Raw genomic sequence first — 8,830 nt, 5'->3', positions numbered from 1 at the left:
CACATGCCACCTTCTCTGTGTATCCTTCTGTGGAAGAGAGAGATCATCTGTTTCATGTCTCTTCTTATAAGGACACTAATCCCACTCATAAATGCTTTGCTCCCATGACTTAATTACCTCCCGAAGGCCCCACTTCAAATACCATCATTTTGGGGATTATGGCTTCAACATATGAATTTGGGAGAACACAGACATTCAGTCCATAGCATATTTACATATGCCATTTATACTTTTTAAGGTATTTTGTAGCATAATTGTGGATAATTTCGTAGAATATTACAGGGGCAGAATTTAAGGTGTATTCTGTGCTTTTAGAGTACAGAATTAATGTATCTTTTCATTCATTAAGTTCTTTAGGTCACTTCTTTTCTTATCTATTTGTCTATTTGGTCTGTCATGGACTGACTAGAAGAGTTAAATTCTCCTACTACTATTGCGTTTCTCCTCTTTTCTTCTTGTATCTGATCATTTTGATTTATGAATTCTGGTGGTATTTTCTTTTGTTAGATTTTTGAAACACTTATTGATAAAAATTGTCTTTCTTGTATAATTTAATGCTTCTTACCTTGAGTTAAGCATTGTCTGATACTGACATCAAAATTCCTGATTTTTGTAATATTTTCTTGGTACATTTTGCTTATCTCTTCACTTATAACATTTTGGAGTCACTTTTTGTCAATGTGTATTTTGTGTAGCCACAAAATAGTTGGGTTTTATTTTTTATTTTGTCCTAAAATTTTTTATTTAATAAATATTTAATACTATTTACATTTGTATGTGACATATATCCTCAATTTTGTTTCTGCCATTTTATGTTTTCTATTTTGAAAACTTCTTTAGCTTTTAATCTTTTGCTCTATTGAATATATTTTGTTTACTATTATCTATGTTTTCCTTCTAAAAATTTGAAATTGTTTTTTTCTTCCAGTGAATTGTAACCTTTATAACTTGATATAATTTAAGTAAATCATTATTCCTTGATTTAGATAGCATCTACTAACTTTCCACCATAAAAATGAATAACAAATAAATTATCTCTCATCTCCCACAGAGATGGGGCATTCCCCCAATGGTACCATCTGATTTTTGCTTATTAATTATTGTTTTTAGGTCTTCTCAGTTATATTTTTAACTAACAAATTTAATATCCTTTTCTTGCGCTATCACCTGAAGATAATATCATTTTAATACTTCCTTTCTATGAAAAATGTGTCAATTAGTATTTTTAAGTTTGTTATATCTCACCTTTGCCTTCTCATTCTACCATTCTCGTTTTGTTGTCATATTGCAACTTCTATGTTGTTGTGGTTTATAACATTTATATTTTATCCAAAAATTTTAATTCCAACTTTCTTTAGCCTTTATTTTGTTCTAAAGTAGCTTTAATAATAGTCGACTGCTTTTTCTCTGTTCATATTGAGTGACCATATTTTATTAAGTGCATTTTTAAAAAGAGTTTTTAGATATTGGAAAATATCTTGTTAGTATCTTTCTAAATTATTACATATTTGAACATACCTTTCATTATCTCACTCGGTCATATGATTATGCCTCTTCCTTGGCAGAAGGTGAAGACTGCTTGGCTAGTAAAGTCCCACGTGTTCAGATTACATGAACTAAACTAGCAGTCCCCAACATTTTTGGCTCCGGGGACTAGTGCTCCTATTAAAATCTAATGCCTGATGATCTGAGGTGGAGCTGAGATGGTGATGCTAGCACTAGGGAGTGGCTGCAAATACAGATGAAGTTTCACTAGCTCACCCGCCACTCACTTCCTGTTGTGTGGCCCAGGATAGGGGTGGTTGGGGACACATGACCTAGATTAGTAGCTTCAGAGCTGGATGGTCATCTACTTCTTGCACAGACAGCATCTCTAAATGTGGCCACCTCATCTGCTCTTCAGTGCTGTTAATGGGATCCAGGAGATTTGGGCCGCTCCCACAAACATTCAAATTAATTGTACTTTTCCCATTAAGAAGTTGTTAGATTTCTTAGAAAGTTCAAATGATCTTTTGGAGAGCTCATTGCCTGAGATGATCTGGAAAAAAATATATCCTCTCTTGGCCTCCTCCTTTAACCATGCCAATTTCCATGGCTCATAGTGCATTCTTCCATAGATAGAGGATCTGGCTATGGCTATTGTCTAAGTTCACCAAAGATAATAGAGCACAAGGGAGCAGAAATAGCTTACCATGCCATATTTTAACTGAAGCCTATTTATTTTTCTATTATTGATGCCTAACACAATGCTTGGCACGACATTAATTCTTAATCAACATTTGTTAAATTAGGGCAAACAATGTTAAATTAGGGTAACATTCTGGAACATATCCATACTTTAATGTATACTTTGCAAACAAGTGATTCCTACTGTCAAAGAAAAAAAACCACAGGCCTAAAATGGCATCACTCATGCTAAAAGTGCAATCTACCCAACCTAGATTTAATACCTGATCTAATTGCAGTTTCACCCTCTCCCTAAAACGTAATCTTAACTAGTCAGGAATCTTCTGGTGGAGCACCAGTAAGGTAATCTGTCACACAGGCCCTCTCCATGTCCCATAGAAAGAAGAGGCAATCTGCATGACACGAACCCTTCACCTTCTTATTCTCCAAAGAAAAGATGTCCTGGCCCCCACAACGAGAAATAATCCTTTCTTTTCTTTCACTAATTGCTCCCTTGCTCCATCCCGCTTCCTATAAAAATCTTCCATTTTGTACAGCTTCTTGGAGTACTCTTTCAGTTGTGAGATGAGATGCTGCCCCATTCATGAATCACTAAATAAAGCCAATAAGGTTTTCGAATTTACTTGGTTGAAGTATTTTTAACACTACACTTGCTGTTATTATATTCAATGTCAATTACCTTGTCCCTACAATTCATAATGTTGTTTCTGAAATCACAAATTTTCTTGTATCTTTAAGTTTACAGCTAAAATTCATGACAAATGAAATAACGTAAATTTGGTAAAGGAGAGACCTTCTTCTTGGTTACAAAAGATAGGAAAGACTATATGTAAGAAAATAATTTTTTAAAAATAAATCATCTTTCACACTTGTCTTTAATCATTAACTGATAGTGTGATTTATGGTATCACATTAATAATTGTTAAAAAGATTCACTTAGAAAATTGCAATAACCCAGGGAAGTACTCGCTTAAAATAATTTTTTGTTTGGTTTCTTGCTTGTTTTGCAATTTAAACTCCAAATTTTCAAACTTCACCCCGCCCTCTTCCGCCCCCTCACTCACTCCTCCCCTACAACACAGACATCCTCTAGCGTTTCTTTCCTTAATGAATCCCTTTCTTTAACCACATGTGGTCTTGACCAAAGTGGGCAGGCAAGAGCCTTTTGAACCTGAAGGACCCTTGGAAAATCTGGCCTTCTCGGCCTTTCTCAGTAGTTTTTTGTTTTTGTTTTTTTTTACCATAAATTTAATTAACAATCAAAGAGACAAATCAAAGTAAGGAAAGTAGCCTTGTTCTAAGCTCCCTTCTCAAATGTTTATCATTTGCTAAAGGTTCATATCTCATTGCTAACCATTTTTCTTCTTATTATTCCATGTGCTGCTAATGAGCCCCTCCCCATTTATTTCTTAGGCTCCTAGGCGACAGCAAGAGGCTGTCAGTGCTTTTACTTTAAGTGCTTCTAATAAGGGAAATTGCTCATTCTGAGAAAAAGGAGAGAGAAAAAGGAAGAGATTGAATGAAAAGATAGAAACTAGCATCTTTCATTAAATGTATTGCCTGAAAGTTGACATCAGACATTATCTAAACTCTGCTCAATTTTGTATCAATCTCTGAAATTTTCCAGTAAGAAAACTAGTCATTTGCTCATCATGGAATGGAAATTTCCGAGCCACTTGCTTCCCCTATCCCGCCTTTTTTTAAAGGTTAAAACATATATAGATATATTGATACTAAACCTTCCAGAGAAATATAGGGAACAGGTATTAGATGCTTCAGACATTTTTTGTCCTTTGACCCAGAACTTCCACTTTTAAAATTTTTTTCTTAAGTTAATAATTAAGTCTAAAGGGATGTGTGTTACACTGCTGTCCTATAACATATACTGAAATTCAAAAACAACATAAATATCCAAAGGTAATTAAGCAAATTATATGGTGACTAAATAGAACAGACTAACAAAAACAATTATAAATACATTCTAGAAGAATATTTAATGATAAAGAAAAATGCTCAGTGAGAAAAGAAGATTGCAAAACAGAACATACAGTATGATTCTTTAGTTGTGTGTTTAAAAACAAAATGTTATTAGTGGCTCTCTGGAAAGTGACTTTATTTCATTATTATTAGTATTGGACTAAAACAATTCCCAATGACAGGGATGTAAAGGACAGCATAAAGAATACAGTCAGTAATTGTAATAACTATGTATGGTGCCAAGTGGGTACTAGGCTTATCAGGGGGATCACTTTGTAAGTTATGTAAATGTCTAACCATATGCTGTACAACTGAAACTAAAAACAAAATCAAAAACAAAAACCCACAATTCACGATGAGTAAGTACTGAATTAGTAAATAAAACTAAAGTAACTATAAATAGTCATAAAAATAACAAATAAGATGAAAAAGTTTGGGTTTAAAATATATCGTAAGATCAGGTAAATTATTTTCTCTGATTTTTTTTTTTACCAGCTTATCACTCCGAACAATCATTTACTATTTTTAGGATTGATTTGAGCGTATATGCTCTAAGTTATATGAGACATTCTCAGTCATAAATGTCACGGGAACACAGAATCAGTTTGGCATAAGCTCTTGGGAGCTGTAACCTCTCTTTAAATTACTTGAGGTTCTCTTTTTATTCTTGACCCTGTATTGCCTTCTTGATAGTTGAATTAAATTCTTTGTCAGGTCCATGAAATGAGTATTTGAGACCCTTTTAGAGAATCTCTATTTAGGACTATTGGGTTATTTCCTTCATGATGAGAATAGATTAGTAGGCTTTATGCCATTGGGAATAATATTAACTTATATTCCCAATGGCATAAAACAAGACAACAACCTTTGTTTTAAAAAGTATTAGAACCTTTCAAATTAATTGCTCTTTATTAAAAATTTGCAACCATCCCAAGGCCAGAAACTCTTTAGATCCAAGCATTTCTGTATAACCCGTTGCACTTCAGACATACCATGCTCGTAGGTAAGCCAGAAATGAACTAAATGAAGGCTCAAGTCAGATGCTGTTTACCTCTCTGAGTCTTCTCTGACCTGGTGTCCATACATCTGAAAGTTTGCTGGTTAGAGAACATTCATTGTATGTTCACAGGATACATTTGCAAATTGGGTTATTAGTACCTCAGAGTTTCTCCTCTGATTGGATACAGATCTAAGGCAGGAGCTCAGGTTCTTCATTCTAAATGTGGAGGGATTTCTACTCCTTCTTGAGTTTGTACCAAGCAGAATTCCACTTCCTTTATAACCCCTTTGATTTCTGACTGAAGTTTGAGCTAGGAGAATTCAAAGCCCTACAATAGAAACTGCCAAGTTATCAGGAGCTTAGACTTTCTGTATTCCATATTGGCTGCTTCACAGAAACTTTATGATGTTAAGAAAAAAACAAATAGCAAAGGCACGAGGCATTATAACTGTGTGGACATGATAATACCTTACATGCTAATGTAAGCTTTAAGTTAAAGATTAGTTGTAAAAAAGCCTAGTCCCATCTCATGAATGTGTTGAAAGATTGTGAAAAAATCTTTAGCTTTCAAAAGTGATAAATGACCATACCCCCTCTTTAATTTAAGCCATGGAAATACTTTTAAAAAAACATATCACATATGACGTTGAATCTAGGCAAAACATTCTCTGATAGCAGAAGCAGAGATGATGGCAAGTACTGAAAAGTAATGAGGCCGTTGAACAAGGTATCTGAAAATAACTGCAAAGAAATAAAAGGTTAACAGTGGTATCTAACCCCTTTTTCTCTTGGGTTTGTCTTACCAATTTATGGAACTATTTGGATGCTTTGATCAGAGATAAATGAAATCACTTATTGCTTAAAATAGAAAGTGATTTATTGCCTAGCAGTGTCTTGACAGGAAAGGATTCAGCCATTACTCCATACATGTTTGGATGAGGAAAACAGAAGGAAAAATAAAGTGTAGCATGGGGCAGTTTGAATGAATTTTAGATTCTTTCAAGTGAATAAGTAGCAGTCTGGCTCAAGCAGTGAAAGCATGCCTGCTTACCTTTATTTTAATGACTATTATAATAAATATTGTGAATCTTATTCTTAGGATGCAGAGTTGCCTTTTAATATTTTATAACTTTTAATGGATTCTAAGACTAGCAGGTACCGAGAAAAAGGCATTAACACTTTCTTTTCTTTTTCCATCATACACCAGAAAGAATGGTTACTATATAAAAGGAAGAGAATTTAATTTAGACTAGAACCTCTCAAAGGGTAAGAATAATTTTTTAATGTACAATATGTCATACTACACCATATATACATATAAGCTGTTACATGAAATGATAAAAATGAAACTTCCAAAATGCACATTTCTTCTATTATTAAAAAAAAAAAACAACTGAAATATAAATCGCTGAAAATTTCCAGTAATACAAAGTAGGCCCTTCTAAGTATAGTACTAAACCAAGGAATGAGGGTCTTTTGCATATCCAAGAAGAAAGAAAGAATTCGGTATTCTGCACCACAATTTCACACTCATAATTTTGGGAATTTACTATTTCCTTGACCTAAAAATGATATCTCAGACTTCCAGTTTCCAGTACCGCATATAAGGAGCTTAGATGTCACCATGTCACTTTACAATCAGTAAATAGCTGAACAAACTGAAAAACCCACAACTCTTCTTGGATCCATCAGAGAAGTGAGGTCACAAGGCAAACCACTACTCCCCAAAGTGAAGAGACAGACAGGTGGGTAGAGAGAAGTACAATATGGGAGCAGAAACCTCTGCAGGAACCAGGGCCAGGTAGGAAAATCTGAACTGCCATGAATGCATTTCTAGAGGCTCAACGTGGACAAGTCTGAGAGAAAAGAAACTCCAAGGGGATCCGGTCAGAAGGGGCCCCCATGCTTCTGTAAGTTTTACCTGCAGGAACGCAGAGCAGGTTCCTTCAGAGAATAGCAGAGAAAACCCCCTCCTGATCCGGCAGCACAAGGGGGAAAAGGAGATATTTTGAAACACACCAGAGCACTCTGTTCTTAACAAGGCCTAACTTCAGGTGAAACTAGTTAACCAGGGCCTAACTGACCCAGGGAAAGGGAAATAACTATCTCCAGCCCCCTTTAGCCATCCTATCCCACCAACATAGAGGGCAGAGGAAACTAAGAAACACTTGTGAAGTTCACAGTCCAGGGACACAGGCTCAAGAAAAACGGAGACCAATAGTAGGACTGCAGACCATTTCCACTACCCCCATGACTTGCCTTTACAGTACTCAAGACCTGTTTACCCTGTTCCTCTTATCTGATACATCATGTCCACCTTTCAACAAAGCATAATAGTAAAAGGCAAAAACAAAGTTTGAAGAGACTGAGCGAGCATTAGACCAAAGTTAAACATGGCACAAGGGTTGGAATTATCAGACCAGGAATTTTACAAAATTCCTTGTAAAAGTAGGATAGTGAAAGCAGAGAGATGGAGATTCTAAGAAAGAATAAAAAAAGAAAACACTGTAATAGAAATGAAGAATGCAATTGATGGGCTCGGATTGGCCACAGCTGAGGAAAGAAATTCTGGGCCTCAGGGTAGAACAATAGAAACTTTAATAACTGAATAGCAAAGATAAAAAAGACAGAAAAAAAATAGAGCAGAATTTCTAAGACCTGTGGAATGATTATAAAAGGTATGACATACACATAATGGGACTAGCGGGCAAAAAGAAAAAGAGAAAAGAACAAAAACAATATTTAACCAATAATGATTGAAAATTTTCTCCAAATTAATGTGAGACACTCAACCACAAATGAAATGGAGAAAGTGGGTGAAAGAAGAGACAAATAGATCAATGGAACAGAAAAGAGAGCTCAGAAATGACTCCCATAGATACAGTTTATGAGGAAGGACCATGTCAATATCTTTTCTTCTCAGATGAATAAACTAAAGTCAAGTGAAATGAATTACCCTGATCGAGGTCACACAAGGTGTCAAAACTGGAAATCTGTCACCAGTCCTAACAACTCCATATTCCCTCTTGTTTCTGTCATTTTTAAATGATATTAATTTAGAGCATATTCCTCTCAATCCTAGAAAGAATTCGAAGTATTAACAATAAAAGCCACTCCTACAGCACTGCAAAAATAGATAATGAAGATAATAAGGTACATAAGCGAGGTGAAATAAATATAGAGATTTAAATAATGACTGTGACTATCCGTAAAAATGAGATCAGAATTCTTTAAATATAATAACAAGATCTTCTTTGCATGATAAAACAAAATTGCTTGAAAGAGATGGTGTGGTCTGTAGTGGGATGAGAGAAAAGTGCGAGAGGAGTTCAAGGCAGAGTGAAATGACTCTCCATAGACTAGCAAAGAGCTATTAAATCAACGTTTTAAGTTCTACTTAGGAATGCTATAGGCCTTCTATTCTAATCAACAAAGTAATGGCTATATACAGACAACACTCAAAACTTCCGCATACTTAAAGTAACAAGAGGCTGAAAACAGTTGTGAGTAAAAATATCAAGAAGAAACCCACCACGACCAGAAGATTTGGGTTCTGGCTGATCAGCCACCCGTAAGAGCTGAGGGTGCCAGCCAGCTCTATCATTGGATGAAGGGCCACTGCATCTCAGAGCAGTTGCTGGTTTTCTCAGATTTCTCCAAGGTGTT

This window comes from Pteropus alecto, unplaced genomic scaffold, assembly GCF_000325575.1.
Source record: "Pteropus alecto unplaced genomic scaffold, ASM32557v1 scaffold20, whole genome shotgun sequence".
Classification (NCBI taxonomy): domain Eukaryota; kingdom Metazoa; phylum Chordata; class Mammalia; order Chiroptera; family Pteropodidae; genus Pteropus; species Pteropus alecto.
Note: the sequence above shows the minus strand (reverse complement) of the source record.